At 44.2% G+C, this 15,999-nt stretch overlaps 1 long non-coding RNA gene across 1 annotated transcript; it reads left to right on the top strand.

Moving 5' to 3' along the window:
• The first annotated feature begins 445 nt into the window (after positions 1 to 445).
• LOC147000227 (uncharacterized) lies at positions 446 to 14,878 on the top strand. Its single transcript, XR_015046104.1, has 5 exons — positions 446 to 715; positions 7,881 to 8,006; positions 12,470 to 12,933; positions 13,076 to 13,170; positions 14,415 to 14,878. It is a non-coding gene; the product is annotated as an uncharacterized LOC147000227 (long non-coding RNA).
• The last annotated feature ends 1,121 nt before the right edge of the window (positions 14,879 to 15,999 follow it).

The following is a 15,999-nucleotide window of genomic DNA, read 5'->3' on the forward strand; positions in this document are numbered from 1 at the left end:
GAAACCCTGTCGAAGAAGAAGGAGGAGGAGGAGGAGGAGGAGGAGGAGGAGGAGGAGGAGGAGGAGAAGAAGAAGAAGAAGAAGAAGAAGAAGAAGAAGAAGAAGAAGAAGAAGAAGAAGAAGAAGAAGAAGAAGAAGAAGAAGAAGAAGAAGAAGAAGAAGAAGAAGAAAACTTCAGCTGGAAGCCTATACCAGCATATTCATCAATTCACGGGCACTGGAGCCTAGTTCTTTGGGATTCCAGCAGGTGCTGAGACATCCAGCCTCGTGGGACTGAGCAACTGGATTCTTGAACGCAGCCATGGTTGGATTATCTAAACCTGATGCCCTGGCTCACACTGGTGTTAAGTGTCACTGCAGGGAGGGACAGGGAGGAAGACAGGCCCAGGATCCTCATGTGACAAGACTTCCTGGGCTTTTTTTTTTTTGGGGGGGGGAGGTCGAGACAGGGTTTCTCTGTATTGCCCTGGCTGTTTCCAAACTTGGATGGCGCTTGCCACGTGTCTGACCCCTCCCCTAACCCCGCCCCCTACTTCACAGGCCGGTCCTGATCTTCTTGGAGCTGGGGATGCAAACCAGCAGCCTTCGGCTCAGAGACCCCTCTGCCCTGCTGCAGAGGACTGAGATTAAAGGTGGTGGCGCCAACATGGTCACCTTTTACTCTTCCCCTCACTGTCAAATGCCTCTGTCCACTCCTTCGTCCACAATGGAGATGGTGAGTCACATAAGGCTTTGCATGTCACAGCTAACGCAAGAGCAATGTTTTCTGCTTTCTCTGTCTTTTGCAATCTCTCTACCTAATAAATTTCGAAATTCCCGCAGAATAAACTGAGCCTAGATGGAGTCAGGCAGCTACCTTGAGCTGGTAAACAGTAGCTAGTAGGGTCAGGGGAGGTCCAGGTCGAGGCCACTGCTTGAGTAGTGGCTCCAGGGGATCTGAAAAAGACAGATCGGGTGTGAGAACAGTATCAGGAAAAAAAGTTTCCAGCAACAATCGGGCTGACAACAAGGACCAGAAGCTGAGAAGCTCAAATTGTTTAGCAAAGTCCTGGGAGCGCGGATGAAATTATTCTCCTTAAATTTTGTATTGTAAAACAGAAAGTATAGCACAGAAGTTATCAAATAGAGACTGTTGTTCCACAGATCCAAGACTCTATTTGGGTTGTGAGGCTTATCAATCAGCTGCTGTGTTTGTGCTAGTTATTTGATCTCAAATGAGGATGGTATCACTGTCAGATGGTTAGAGGTGAGCCAGTTACCTGTACGGTATATGTATATGATTATATATTATGTTATATATTATGTAATACAATCTATAATAAGCAATATACAATATACTCAGCACTTAGTGGCACACAGTAAAAACCCCATAAAAATAACTGAGGGGTGGCATAAAGATACTTGCCACTAAGTCTGATGACAATTCAATGCCCTGGAAGGAGAGAACCAATTCCTGCAAATTGTCCCCTGACCTCCACAGTGTGCTATGTTCCCTCCCCATGCAATAACTAAAAAAGCACACTAAAAAGTAGCTGATAATATTTGTAAATTTTTCTTAAACAGTTCAAGTATATATTAAAAAATTATAGACAGGGCTGGGGATGCAGCTCAAGGCCCTGGATTTAATCCCATTCAGTGCTATATAAACCAGGGTGTGGTGGCAGTGGCCACTAACTCAGGGAGGGTAGAGGTGTGGCTACAAGGACTAGAAAATCCAGGACTGTTTCAGCAACAGCAAATTTCCCAAGCTAAGTACTGCTACCTGAGACACACCCCATCACCCTACCCCAAGTCAAAACAAAACAAACAGAAAAACTGAGCAGGAGTGGGGGTAGGGGGTGGGGGTGGGGACATAGTAACCCAGACTTGCCATTCCAACAGCCTGGAAGCTGAGTCAGGATGATTGCCACAGTTGGCCTACATAGGACGTTCCATGTTAGTCAGGAGTAGAGCAAACCTTACCTCAAACAAGTAAGTAAAAGTGGATAGGTTGAGGGGGGTAGCCCTAGTTTCAACCCCCAAAACCAAAATAAAATCAAAATACAGCTTGCTTGTTTGGGTTGATACACGCCTCACGCAGCACAGTTTGGCCTCAAGCTCAGTATACGGTCCAGGGTGACCTTGATTTTCAGCCTCCGCCTTAGTGCTGGGGTTACAGACACATGCCACTCATTTAGTTTCCGTGGTAGTGGGGATTAAACCCAGGGCTTCAGGGGAGCAGACAGGCAGCATCATACCAAATACCATTTTTAACAATGGGCTAAATAAACACGAAAAGGGCTGGGCATTTTTGTCTGCTTTGTCTGAACCAAGTTATCAGTCCCGGGTACCAAAGGAAGCCACCCTGACTGAGCCCTGAGGACATCCGCTGCTTTCTTTGATGGATGTCTGTGGTTCCTGCTCTGCAGTTGGCTTTTCGGCAAAATGCAAGACGCTGGTATTGATTGCCTGCAGAGGAGTATGCTCACAGATCTGAGGGCAGCAGAACCATTAACAACGCCACCCCCACCCCGCCCCGCCCTTGTTGGCATTGATTTCCCACTGTCTTTCTTAAAAGAGGGGCCTTGAGCCTTGAAGTAAAGGAAATGCTGAGCCTGCCAATAAGAAGCACCTGCTTTTTCTCTATTCACTGTGACAACACCGGAGAAGCAGGAAATGGGCACTGCCATGTCATATAAAACGCCATTCTGTAGGACGGAGGCATATAAAAAAAACATATATGGCAGAAGCCCAGGTGGGAGAGCAGCAACTGTCTGAGCCCAGTGGGAGCAACTCAGTAAGGGCCTATCTATAAACTAAAATTAAGAAATTGTTTTTCCAAGGGTAGTGGTGGCACACGCCTTTAATCCCAGCACTTGGGAGGCAGAGACAGGCAGATTTCTGAGTTCGAGGCCAGCCTGGTCTACAGAGTGAGTTCCAGGACAGCCAGGGCTAGAGAAACCCTGTCTCGAAAAACCAAAAAAAAAAAAAAAAAAAAAAAGAAATTGTTTTTCATATTATTTCTCAGATCTTATATGTGTCAGCAGCCTAGTGATTCAGTTTTTGTTGACTGCCTGTTAGGTATGTGTAAGGTTCTGGTGTGTGGTGTTTTTTTTTGTTGTTGTTTTTGGTTGTTTTTTGTTTTTGTTTTTGGTTGTTTTGGATTTGATTGCCTAGCTTGGGGTTGGTTGGTTAATTAGATTTTGGTTACGGGGATCTTAAAGATTACATTTATTTGCGTATTTGGTGGCAGTGAGGGTGGGGAGAGAGCCACAGCGTGCATTTGGAAGCCAGAGGGCAGCTTGCAACAGTCAGTTCTTTATCATGTGAGTCCTAGGGCCCAACTGAGGTCAGCAGGCTTGGTAGCAAGTGCTGGCTGTATTTTGTTTTGTTCCGTTTGATGTTTTCTTTTTCTGCCCTCCCTCCCTCCCTTTTTTTCTTTCTTTCTCCACAGGGGTGTCCCTATGTAGCACTGTAGCACTGACTAGTCGGGAACTGAATGTGTAGACTGAGTTGGCTTTGAACTCCTAAGGACTCTCCCTCTGCCTCTCAAGCACCGCAATTAACAGCAGATGCCACCACACTTGGCCTGATAATCTTAACTGTCAGTAGAATCCAAAGGATCCTCTGAAACGCACGTAGTAAAATGGTGTGCCATCTGGTCATTTTCTTGTTAACTCCTGTGTAACTATAAAGGAAGAGTGCATTAAAGTCACTTTTTTAGCTCCTTCCTCCTTTCTAGTCCAGGTTGTCCTTGAACTCGATATGTACTCGAGAGATGAGGATGGCCGGAGGACAATACTCCTGCTGCCACCTCCAGAGCAGGGACACTATGGGCTTGGGGATTTACTTCACCCAAGCACTCTACCGACCGAATTATATCTCTAGTCTCAGACTTTGAATTCTTGATTTTTCTTCTACTCATGAGTTCTGAGACTATATAGTCATATGCTAGTGTTCCCAGATTTTTTTTCTTGGATCACACCCAGGACTTTGCCTGTCAAACTTATACGCATATACCCTCAGCCCAAATTAATTATTAATTGACATATAAGTTCGCACATTTCTGAGATTTTATTTTATTGTGTCATGTTAAAATATTATGTATATATTGTGTACAGGAAAACCACTTTTTTTTTGTATGCTGCCTATCACTGAAAAATTTTTTTTGTTCTTTTTTTATTAGATATTTTTTCTTTATATACATTTCAAATGCTATCCCGAAAGTTCCCTATACCTTTCCTCCACCCTGCTCCCCTACCCACCCATTCCCACTTCTTGGCCCTGGCATTCCCCTGTACTGGGGCTGAAAGACCCACAACGTGAGGACTCCCCCACGTTCTGACTCAGGAGAGGTGACACCCCAAATCACACAAGAAACGGTCTTGCTGCAACTGCAAGAGGATTTTTATTCAAGAGCGCTCTAGGGCCCATGGTCATACACCACGCAGGGGTAGAGGACCATGGCGCCCCGAGTAGCTGAGTAAGGGGGTATTTAAAGGAAGAAACCACAACTCATGGAGGTGGGGAGGGCGTTGTTGGAAAATACCAAAAATACCAATTAAGAGTCACAAGGAAGTATAAAGTCACAAGTGTCAGGTTATCTCTCAAGACAGTTTCTAAGAGCCCCTAAAGATAGCACATTTGCATTGCAGGTTCCAGCAATGGTCAGGGTGGGTCAGGGTGACTTTCTTTGAATGAACACTCTTCGAACCCAGGAAGCGGGTGGGTGGAGGAAGGAATGTCACTATCTGTTTTATGACCAGCACCTGGAGCACTAAGCCACAAAAGCCACACTCCCAAGCCTGGGCCCAAAAGCCTCGAATTTTGCTATACTTCTTCAGGGCATATAAAGTTTGCAAGACCAAGGGGCCTCTCTTCCCTGTGATGGCCGACTAGGCCATCTTCTGCTACAAATGCAGCTAGAGATATGAGCTCTGAGGGTACTGTTTAGTTCATATTGTTGTTCCACCTATAGGGTTACAGACCCCTTCGGCTCCTTGGGTACTTTCTCTAGCTTCTCCATTGGGGGAACTGTGTTCCATCTTATAGATAACTGTGAGCATCCACTTCTGTATTTGCCAGGCACTGCCATAGCCTCATACGAGACAGCTATAACAGGGTCCCTTCAGCAAAATCTTTCTGGCATATGCAACAGTTTCTGGGTTTGGTGGCTGATTATGGGATGGATCCCCGGGTGGGGCAGTCTCTGGATAGTCCATCCTTTCACTTAGCTCCCAGCTTTGTCTCTGTAACTCCTTTCATGGGTATTTTGTTCCCTATTCTAAGGAGGAATGAAGTATCCACCCATTGGTCTTCCCTCTTCTTGATTTTCTTGTGTTTTGCAAGAAAACACTTTTCTTTGTTCTTCTGTTTTTTGGCCTTTCAAGACAAACTATTTAGTGCAACTCTCCAAGCAGGCTAGCCTCAAACTCAAAGATTCCCGTTTCGGCATTCCTGTTTCATGCCAAGGATTGGCCTCAGCATGGAGAGGGGTTCTGAGAGAAGGGGTGTCTGGGAGCAGGGAAACGATCCAAGTTAAATCATGGATCCAAGCTGACGGCCTGTGTTCTGCTTGATACAGCTTTTCCAGTCTACTTCACTGTATGTTCTGCTTCCTCTCTGGAGAGTTCTCTGTCTATATTCTGCTTGCTCGCTACTCTAAGAGAACTCTCTGTTCATGTCCTGCTGTCTGCCTCTGTGTGTGTGTGTGTGTCTGTTCTCTAGGCATTTCTCTCTTTTTACCCTAAAAATTTTCTTCTTAGCTCTTCTGCGGAACACAGGTCCAGTCTTATTTTACATATCAATCCAGACATTTACTCCAGGTTTCCTTTTGATTATCTTATAAATTTGCATCAGGAGGTCGCAGCCCTTTGATTCCTAGGATGACAAGCCTACTTTTATTTTTTCTTAATGTTGCAAAAGAATTCAGAGCTCTGCTTTTGTTAAGCACAGCAGTTAAACCAGTTGGGTGACACCTGCCCTAAAATTACCATTTCTACAACACCTGGGCCTAATCCTGCTCTGTTTTAGGCTGACCATGAACTCAAGAATCTGCCTTCTTTTGTATCTCCCTGCCTTTGCATCTTTCTAACAAGCTGGCTCTTAGTGTAGTTTTCTTGCTCTTTTAGATTCATTAAGTCCCCCTCCTCCCCCTAATTCATATTGCATCCTTATACTTTTTGCATAGTAGAGAAATCATATTTGCAAACCCATGTATTAAGACCTCTTTCCTGCCGGGCGTGGTGGCGCACACCTTTAATCCCAGCACTCGGGAGGCAGAGGCAGTCGGATTTCTGAGTTTGAGGCCAGCCTGGTCTACAAAGTAAGTTCCAGGACAGCCAGTGCTATACAGAGAAACCCTGTCAGAGAAAACAAACAAAAAAAAAAAACCAAACCTCTTTCCCATCACCTTAAGGGTTGTCCTGACGGTCCCAGTGTTTTTCATTTTGCTGAGATCAGCCACATCCTTGACTCCTATTTCTTTTTCTTTTTTTAAGATTAATTTATTTCTTTTATTTATGTGAGTACACTGTAGGTGTCTTCAGACACACCAGGAGAGGCCATCAGATCTCATTACAGGTGGTTGTGAGCCACCATGTGGTGTGGTTGCTGGGAATTGAACTCAGGACCTCTGGAAGAACAGTCAGTGCTCTTAACCACTGAGACATTTCTCCAGCCCTTGACTCCTATTTCTAACTATCATGGAGTCATTAATGTTAACAGGGAGGACATTCCTTGGAAGGAAAGAGTCCTTCGTTGCTAGTGGGTCAAGAAAATATACACATTATTACACAAACAAACCTTATGCCCACTGCAGCCATCCACACTCCTGGAGGCTCACACCAGGATCCTGTCTTAGGAGCAGGATCCATGTCACTCTTCCCCCACAAGGGCCATGCTGGGTATGACACACTGGAACTAAGGTATTCTGGGTTTATTTTTGTCCTTTTGAAGGAAAAGGTCTCAATGCATAGCTCAGGCTTGACTCAAATTTAATACGTAGCACGGGCCAACCTCAAACTTCCGATCCCCCTGCCTCAGCCTCTGAAGCTTTGGCCTTTTGGCATGTGTCCTTTTCAAACATTTGCTATTACTTTGTGTAGTGGCCCTTTACTTTGGCAGGATGGTCTTTGATGAAGCTCAGATATAAAGATATGCCTTGAAGAATTATGGATAAATATGTTAAATATATCAAATTTTCATATGATCTTTTATATTTAAGACTCTGGGGAGCCTTAGCTTACCAGGGACCCCCCTGAGTGAACCACGTGGCCGGGATTGATGCACAAAGCAAGAGGAATTTATTGTCCCAGTGCACTGGGGTCGTCCCAGGTTGTCCCAAAGTTCCTAAGCCGACCTTTTCAGTATATGCATACTATTGTTTTCATAAACTTTTATTGCCAGTGATGATTGCCAGTTATCTTGGTATTTTGCATTGAAGAGGGGGCAGCACATATCACAAGCCAAGTCTGCCCTGGAGCTCACTGAGTAGCCAAAGATGGCCTCCAACTTCTGATCTTCCTGCCTCTACCTCGTAAGTGCTGCCCAGCTTGACCTAATGCTTTCCTTTTAATCTCCTCAAAATAAGAAAGTAAGTCTGGCGCCCACTGACATGATGTATCTTCCTTCAGAGTCTGCTAGCAGTTGTAACAGGGTAGGGGATGCTCCTCCTCAGCTGACAAGATGCTGAGGCTGGCAAGTTTAGGTGTGTCTAGAGATGTAGCCTAGCCCAGGAGTCTATGGACTATAATTACTAAGTGGACCACACCTCCTCACAGCCTCCACACTGTCCTGCTTTCGTATTTATGCAGAACCAAATGACCAAAAGCTAACAGGATAGGGGAGGAGCCAAACCCAATACTGTTTTGACATATTTTTCCTTTTTTGTTCTTGGGAAGAACTGCAGTCAGGATATGACTATGGTGATGACAATGATGATGATGATGATGAAGAACTTCAGTCAGGATATGACTATGGTGATGACGATGATGATGATGACGACGACGATGATGATGGTGGTGGTGGTGGGTGATGGGGGTGAAAAATCTTCTTTTTCTGGTTTCCTTCCACATTTGAGAATAATACAAATTGGGTTTCATATGGTTCGAGCAGTTTGAAATTTGAGGTGATTTTAAAAATGACAAGGTGACTGTAATGCCACACACCAGTAATCGTAGCAATCAGATAGAAGCAGGAGGATCAGGAGTTCAAGCCACCCTCAGTACATGAAGTCAGTTCTCAATTCCTCTGCCTGCTCCATCCTTGGTACTGACTGAGTGGCTTGCTGTCTCAAAGAGAACTAGGAAGAAGCTATATTTTTAAAAAAGTTTTTAGCTCTGCTCTTCCCAGAGTTTCATAAAATCCACATTTCATTTGCTCTTGACAGCTTTAGATCTTTAACATCTAACTGCTACCACAGTTTCCATGTATCCATTTCTCAACTGCTCTGTGTTTCTAATTATGGGGGCACAGACTATAAATAAATAGTGTCCCACGTCTATTTATATACTCCAGTTTTCCATTTGTGAAATGGAATAGCAAAATTCATACTTTTTTTTTTTTGGTTTTTCGAGACAGGGTTTCTCTGTGTAGCCCTGGCTGTCCTGGAACTCACTTTGTAGACCAGGCTGGCCTCGAACTCAGAAATCCACCTGCCTCTACCTCCCGAGTGCCAGGATTAAAGGCATGCGCCACCACGCCGGGCTAAATTCATACATTCTTTATTCTGGAGATGCTCCCATTACATTGACTTTTTGTGGTACAGGAGACTGACTGATCCGTACTTTGTGGATGAGATCTTTAGACTGTGCTTTAAAGATATCAAGTTTTCCTGTTCTGTGTTTTGTCTTATTTCAGGGATTTATGCCTTGCAGACTTTAAACTGAAATATGTTAAGGGAAGCACAGCATGGAAACAGAGCACACGCCATGCATTCTATATATCATGACATTGTGAGAAGCAGATGCACAGATTTAGTGTTCTCACACATGCTGAGATCTCTACACGTGCGTGCGTGCACACACACACACACACACACACTGAGATCTCTGCACATACTGACACACAGCACACAATGGGATCTCTGCATACACACACACACACACACACACACACACACACACACACAGTGATTCTCTGCTCTAGTCTAGGCATATCAATAGGTCCAGAGTGCTTATTTAGCTGAAGAGGCCCTGAGTTCCACCACAGCCCACACGCAAACAATGTCATCCTATCGTATAGGGGTTGGTAGGCATTGAGTCAGTTGTGTGAACTCTCTGAACCTGACTATTTGAAAAGAGGGAAGGAAGCACAGAGATGTAAACATTTAGTGTGTGTGAGCATGCATGTGTGTGCGAGTTCATGAATGTCTGTGCATGTGTGTGTTAAATGTGCTTGCATTTATATATAACAAAAACAACTTAAGGACAGGTTTGGTTTATGTGGCTCACAGTTTTTGGAGTACAGCCTGTCACTGTGGGAAAGCAGGTGAGGATGGGGGTGGAGGTGGCAGGCACACTGTGTCCACAGTCAGGAAGCAGACAGCGACAAATAGGGGTGCTCAGCTCACTTTCTCTTCGATATTCGGTCCAGGACCCAGCACAGTATGCTGTGCTGTACTCACAGAGTGCCTTCCCTCTTCTGCTAATCCTTTCAGGAAGCATCCTTCACCCAGATGTGTGTTTCTATGGTTACGCTACATCCAGTCAAGTTGAAAGCAGAGATTAAACACCATGCATGGTTTGTTACACCACAGACATATGCATACTTAATATGAATAGTAGTGATATTACACATGGTCTATGTCATTGATTAAACTAGTATCAGTGTACTATTTTGTGTTCATAATTGAAACAAATATAGCTCAAGCAAATCTTGAACTCATTATGGGGCCCAGGCTAACCCCAAACTCATTGTCCTCTACCTTGCTGGGATTGTAGGTGGTCTTCCACTACACTCAGGACTGGTTTGTGTTTTTATTGTTGCCTGCCATTTCTTTAGGTATAGAATATAGGCAGAGTTTAATGCAGGGTAATAAAGCATGAGACTAGGGGATAGCCAAAGGGACCTAATCTCACCAGCTAACCAAAAGAAGTCTTCTAACATGAGTCAGATTTATATACACTTGTAGTATATGCCACCAAAAGGATAGCCCATTTATCCAGGTGAAAGACATGGGTCACCTAAGTTACAGATATGCTAGTACAAGACACAATCACAGCTTACACACACACACACACACACACACACACACACACACACACACACTGGTAGAGGTTAGAGGACAACTTTCTGGAGTCCATTCTCTGCTTCCACCATGTGGATCCCAGAGATTAAACTTGGCTTGTCAGGCTTGGCAAATGAGGGTATGTAGCAGACAAATATCAAGTAGGAAAGTGTTTATATAGTTGTTGAGGTAGTTTGGAAAAATCATAAAAGCTCTTATGAATGGACTAATTTATAGTGTTGCTTTTAGTTTTCTATGATGTTGCTGTTTAGTTTGTCATTTATCCTTTTACCTTTTGTGATCCTGCTTCCCTATCATGTTTTCCATTTTTTTGTTTCAATTATGAACCCTGTCTCGAAAAACAAATAAAACAAAACAAAAGATAGGGTCTGTCTGCATAGCCCTAGCTATCCTGAAGCTTGCCATGTGGACCTGTACTTTATTTGCCTGATGTAATTGCCATTTCCGAGGCATACTGACTACCTATACTAACCTAGACCTAGTGTAGCTTCTAGCCTCCATAGAATCTAATCTAGACCTAGAATGTTTTCAGCCTCTGAGACTTGCTGCTAAATAAGCTCATCCTTTTTATTTCTTTCTGAACTCTGGCTAGCTGGTCAACTCAGCTATTCTGACTCAAAACTCCTCTCCAAGATGACTGATTTAATCTAACTTTTCTTGTCTTCTTCTGAATTGCTCTGCATGACCTCACACTAACTTTGACAATCTGTTCTAATCTTCTGGCTGCTCCTTGTTCTCTGGCTTGCTCTGTCTTTACCAGTGTCTAGCTTGTTCTCTCTTCAACCTAAGTCTGTAAAACTCCCCCAGTAAAACTGCCTCCTTCTTTTGTACTACTCTCTTAACTAGCTCCCTTTCCTTTCCTCATGAGAGCTGAGCATATCCTATTCTGTCAAATCTTTCTCTGATTCATCATTTTGTCTGCCACTCAATAGACATCACTTTCCAACATGGGTGCTTCCTTCTACAAACTAACTTTACCCTGATTGTTTGGTATTAAAGGTGTGTACTAAGGCTTGAGCCACACCACAACGAGAAATGTTTTGTTTTTTTCCCACAATCTCGGGATTAACACTATGATCAAATATCTTTCAACATTTCCTCCTTTTTGTCTAAGCTAAAAATTGTACACAATGTAATTATTATATCAGAAACAATTATCAACCCCATAAACTTAACATTCCGAATGTCCTTATGAAGATCTGTTGATGCAACGATTCTTCATAACTGCAGTCTGCAGTCTTGATCATCTCTCTTCAGCAAACGCCCATTTCAACATCAAGGTTTTCCAATCGACCAGTCTGATGGACAGTCAGTCAGCTGAGCTGCCTCCAGGTGTGGGGGATCTGCTTTCTGTGTTGCCTGCTTTTCTGTCTTTCTGTGTCTCTTCTTTGAGTCGATCCTTTCATGTGGAAACTTCTCTTAGCTCAGATCTGATCTTTACTAACTTTGATGGAACCAATAGGCAAAAACCTCTTCCCCAGTATAACACATTCCTTGAGTTCTATTTTGATGTTAAAACATCTTTAAAGTAATTCTAACTCAGCAAGGTTTTTTTTTTCTATTATCCAGAGTCCTTCAGCTAATCTTATTCCCCCTTTCTGTTTATCAAGGTGCTGTTAGAACTTTATGAATTCACACATGAGCTAGACATGGCGCTTGTACTCCATGCCCAGTTCCACACCAGGGAGGCAGACTTCGTACCCATTGTCAATGGCTGTCAATCTTTTTTTTTTTTTTTTTTTTTTTTTTTTTTTTTTTTTTGGTTTTTCGAGACAGGGTTTCTCTGTATAGCTCTGGCTGTCCTGGAACTCACTTTGTAGACCAGGCTGGCCTCGAACTCAGAAATCCGCCTGCCTCTGCCTCCCAAGTGCTGGGATTAAAGGCGTGTGCCACCACGCCCGGCAATGGCTGTCAATCTTGATCCTAAATTTCATTAGGTACCACAGATCCACAATTGAGCATTTTCTGTTTTATTAATTCCTCTGTCTCTTGTCTCTCAAGCTTTTGAATTATCACAGCTAGTTTTTCCTGCTGTATAGCAATTTTTTTCAACCTTTTTTTTTTTTTTGAGAGGAAAAATATAAAGATAGAAGGTTGAATTGAAAAGCTTAGGGAGGGCTTTACTTTGTGGTCAAATAGTCACAAGGATTGTGATGGCTTTTTCAAGTAACATTTATATCCCCTCAAGTCCTCTCTTTGCTCTTAAGGGATCTGAAATGGAGTTTCCCATTTTTAATGCAGGAAAAGTCTGTCTATATAACTAAAATTGTGTTTTGGGATGGCTTACTGTGACTCACTGCCTCAGAGGATCCTACATCGTTCCGTGCTCTGAGCTCAAAGCTCCTACTGCTTTGGAGTCTCCTGAATTTCTTTGGACATTCAGCCAAACTTGGAGAACTGACCAGGCTGGATTTGAATTCACAGAAATATGTTTGCCTCTGCCTCTCAAGTGCTGGAATTAAAGGTGTGTACCACCATGCCCAGCTGTGCCTTATTATTTCCAAGTATTGGCCCATGTGCAAGAGAATCATAACACTGTCTCTGAAGAGTACTGGATCAGCTACTTTTCTCAACATTGCAATAAAATACCTGGTAGAAGCCACTTAATAGAGAAAGGATTTACCTGGACTCAGGACTTCAGTCCCTCATGGTGGAGCAGCATGGACCAGTGGCTCTATGCCAATAAGAACATGGTGGCAAAGCAGGTATGATGGTTTGTATATACTTGGCCAGGGAGTGGCACTATTAGGAGGTGTGGCCTTGTTGGAATAGCCGTGTCACTGTGGGTGGGCTTTAAGACCCTCAACCTGGCTGTCTGGAACTGAGTCTTTCACTGTAAACCTTTAGATGAAGATGTTGAACTCTCAGCTCTGACTGCACCATGCCTGCCTAGATGTTGCCGTGCTCTTGCCTTGATGATAATGGACTGAACTTCTGAACCTGTAAGCCAGCCCCAATTAAATGTTTTCTTTTATAAGTGTTGCCTTCCTTGGTCATGGTGTCTGTTCACAGCAGTAAAACCCTAACTAAGACTCTAGGAAACAGAGCAAGACAACAAGCAGAGCCAGTATAGACCCCTTAAACACTTCCCCAGGGTAGCCAGGATGCATGTTTAAAAGGTTCCTCTACCCTCAAAACTGTACTACCAGCTACGCATTCAAACACATAAGTCCACAGGAGGTATTTTATATTCAAGCCATAAGATAATGTTTTTGGGCATGTGCCTATGGTGCTGTGAGTTGAACCCAGGGCCTTGCTCAGGCTAGGCAAGTTTTACCTCTTCATTATACTCGCAGCCCCAAAGACTTTGTATTTCAAACGTGTCCCCCTGAAACGTTGAAAGAGGCAGAGTAAATGCTTTTACCACACTGGGAAATGGGAGAATTGGATCAGAAGATCCCTCTGACCTTTCCCATTCTACCCGTGTTGCAATTTCATGCTTATTAAAATAGAACACGTCAACTATGAAAGTGGTTCAGGCCCGGGAATTTCCCAGGAAGTCTCCCACTGGCACCTACATGAGCTTTCCTGAGTCATACTGAAGCAGAACAGCTTGCTCTGAGGGTATGCATCAGGACTGCTTACAGTAGATGAAAAGTTCTTTGGTCAGAATGTCATGGAGGTAGCTGCCTAACACACATAATCTGAAACCTAGCAACTAAAGGCAACAAGATTGGCTAGCAGTACCTGAGAGAGCAGACCCTGCACACCACCTGGGCTTCTCAGTAGAGCTGGCCCTGGTTGTGGGTGGGGCACTGGTAAGCCAGCCCTAAGGGTGTGCTAGTGGGCTGGCGGGAGAGTTGCCCCTGCCCCTCTTCTGCTGTATGGTGGTGTGGGTGAGGAAGAGATGCCTCCGACTCCCAGGAGAGCTGGCCCTGCCCTTCCTTGTTGGCTGAATCACTTGGGAGAGCAATAGGCCCTGAGCCTTGCCTGTGCAGCGCTGTAGAACTGGCCCTGGTGATGAGGGTGGCAGGTCAGCTGTTGCCAGAGTAATGTACAAAGCCTGCTGCATTAGAAGCCAGTGAACTGCTTTGAAAGATTAGATCTCCAAGCCCTGCAGGTGCACCGGCCGGGGGCAGTTTAAAACGGAAGGTTTTAGTGTGGCTGGTTGTCTTGTGTGGTTTTGGTTTTGACTTGATATTGTTTGCTTCACCTGTCTGACAAAAGGCCTTTCTTTCACCCCAAGCTGGTCTTATCATACTCTCAGCAATCCTCCTGTGTTAGCTCCCTGACTGCACCACCATACCCAGCTACACAGTAATTTTCGTAACTCACCACAGACCCTGAAGTTGGGTACCTTGGCATCAAGCTGTCTCAGCAGGTTTCTCAGGTGAGTCTGATGCAAGATGACACAGTGACTTGACAGAAAATGGCTGTGTCACAGACTTGCCCAAGGTCCGATCTATAGTCACAGAAGCTGACTGAAAATACCTAATCAAGGCCACTTTTGTATCCACACCTCCTGGGCTCCAGTTTCCTCTTTCTCTTTCTATTGAGTGCCTTGTGCTGAAAATTATAGCTACAGGGAACTGAATGCTGCTTTCTGCCCTAGAGCTTGGGGCTTCCTGACCCCCTTGTCCGTGAGAATCATGCCGTGTCATCCTCATCTGTCTGGATTCAATTTGAATTTGGACCGTCCGCCCTCTTCAGAGTCTCACTACATTGACAGGCTGTCCTATGTAGACAGGCCTCAACACACAGAGAATCTCCTGCCCCTGCCCCTGAGTGCTCTAAAGACATGCTCCACCATGCCTAGCTTGAGAATACTGATTTGTTGTTTTGTTTTGTTTCCTTTCTTCCTTTTATTTTCTATTTTCATCTTTGAGACAGAGTCTCTCTATGTAGCCCTGGCTGTTCTGGAACTCAATATGTAGACAAGGCTGGCCTGAAATTCACAGAGATCTACCTGTGAATTACCACCATAATGCTGGTGTTTTTAATTTTTTAAAATAAGGTCTTGTGTAGCCCAGACTGACCTCAAAATTGCTCCACAGCTAATGGAGACCTTGAACTTCAAAGCCTCTGGTCTCCATCTCCCCGGAGCTGAGATTACATTCTCGCATTACTACACTCAGTTTCTGCTCTGCTGCAGATGAAATCCAGAGTTTCATGCATTCTGGGAAAGTACTCTGCTAACCGAGTTCCAGAATGTTCTTTCTTACTCTCTTCTTCACACTCTGGGTTAAGTTAGCTCCCTCATTCTTTTTCATAGATTCTGATCACTGATGGTATACTGTGGTATAAAGGAATTATTTTCTTAAACTGCTTCTCAGACATGAAAGCCTTGAGGACAGGAAGGAAATATAAAGTGGGTGCAGACCACCACAGGACTAACTGGATAGATGGTGTAAGGAAAAGGAAGTGTTGGTAAGATGCAGGAGATGAAGTGAGGGCAAGTGCGTCAGCTATGAGGGAGGTGCCAGGGAAGTTGTGATTTCATCCATGAAAAGGGAGGGAGGGCCATGAGGTTAAAAAGTGGACAGTGAGTGACAGCCTCCAAAGCCACTGTCTGTTCTAGAAACATACATAGACACACACTGCACTGCCTCTAGCATCATGGTCCACAGCAATCAATCAAAATAATCTCTCAAATTCAGAGGTGAAGAATGAATCAACCCAAAGACAACTGCAGGTGAAGCTGCTCAGCAGACAGAACCAGGAGCTGTCCACCCCCTCCCCAGAGTCTTTGAACTGGTTTCCTTCCTGTTGCTGTCCTAAAACATTCTAACTCAAAGCAGTTTGAGGGGGGAACCCATTTGGTTTACCTTCAG

The sequence above is a fragment of the Mus caroli genome, unplaced genomic scaffold, assembly GCF_978045245.1.
Source record: "Mus caroli unplaced genomic scaffold, Mus_caroli_1 scaffold_19, whole genome shotgun sequence".
NCBI classification, from domain to species: Eukaryota; Metazoa; Chordata; class Mammalia; order Rodentia; family Muridae; genus Mus; species Mus caroli.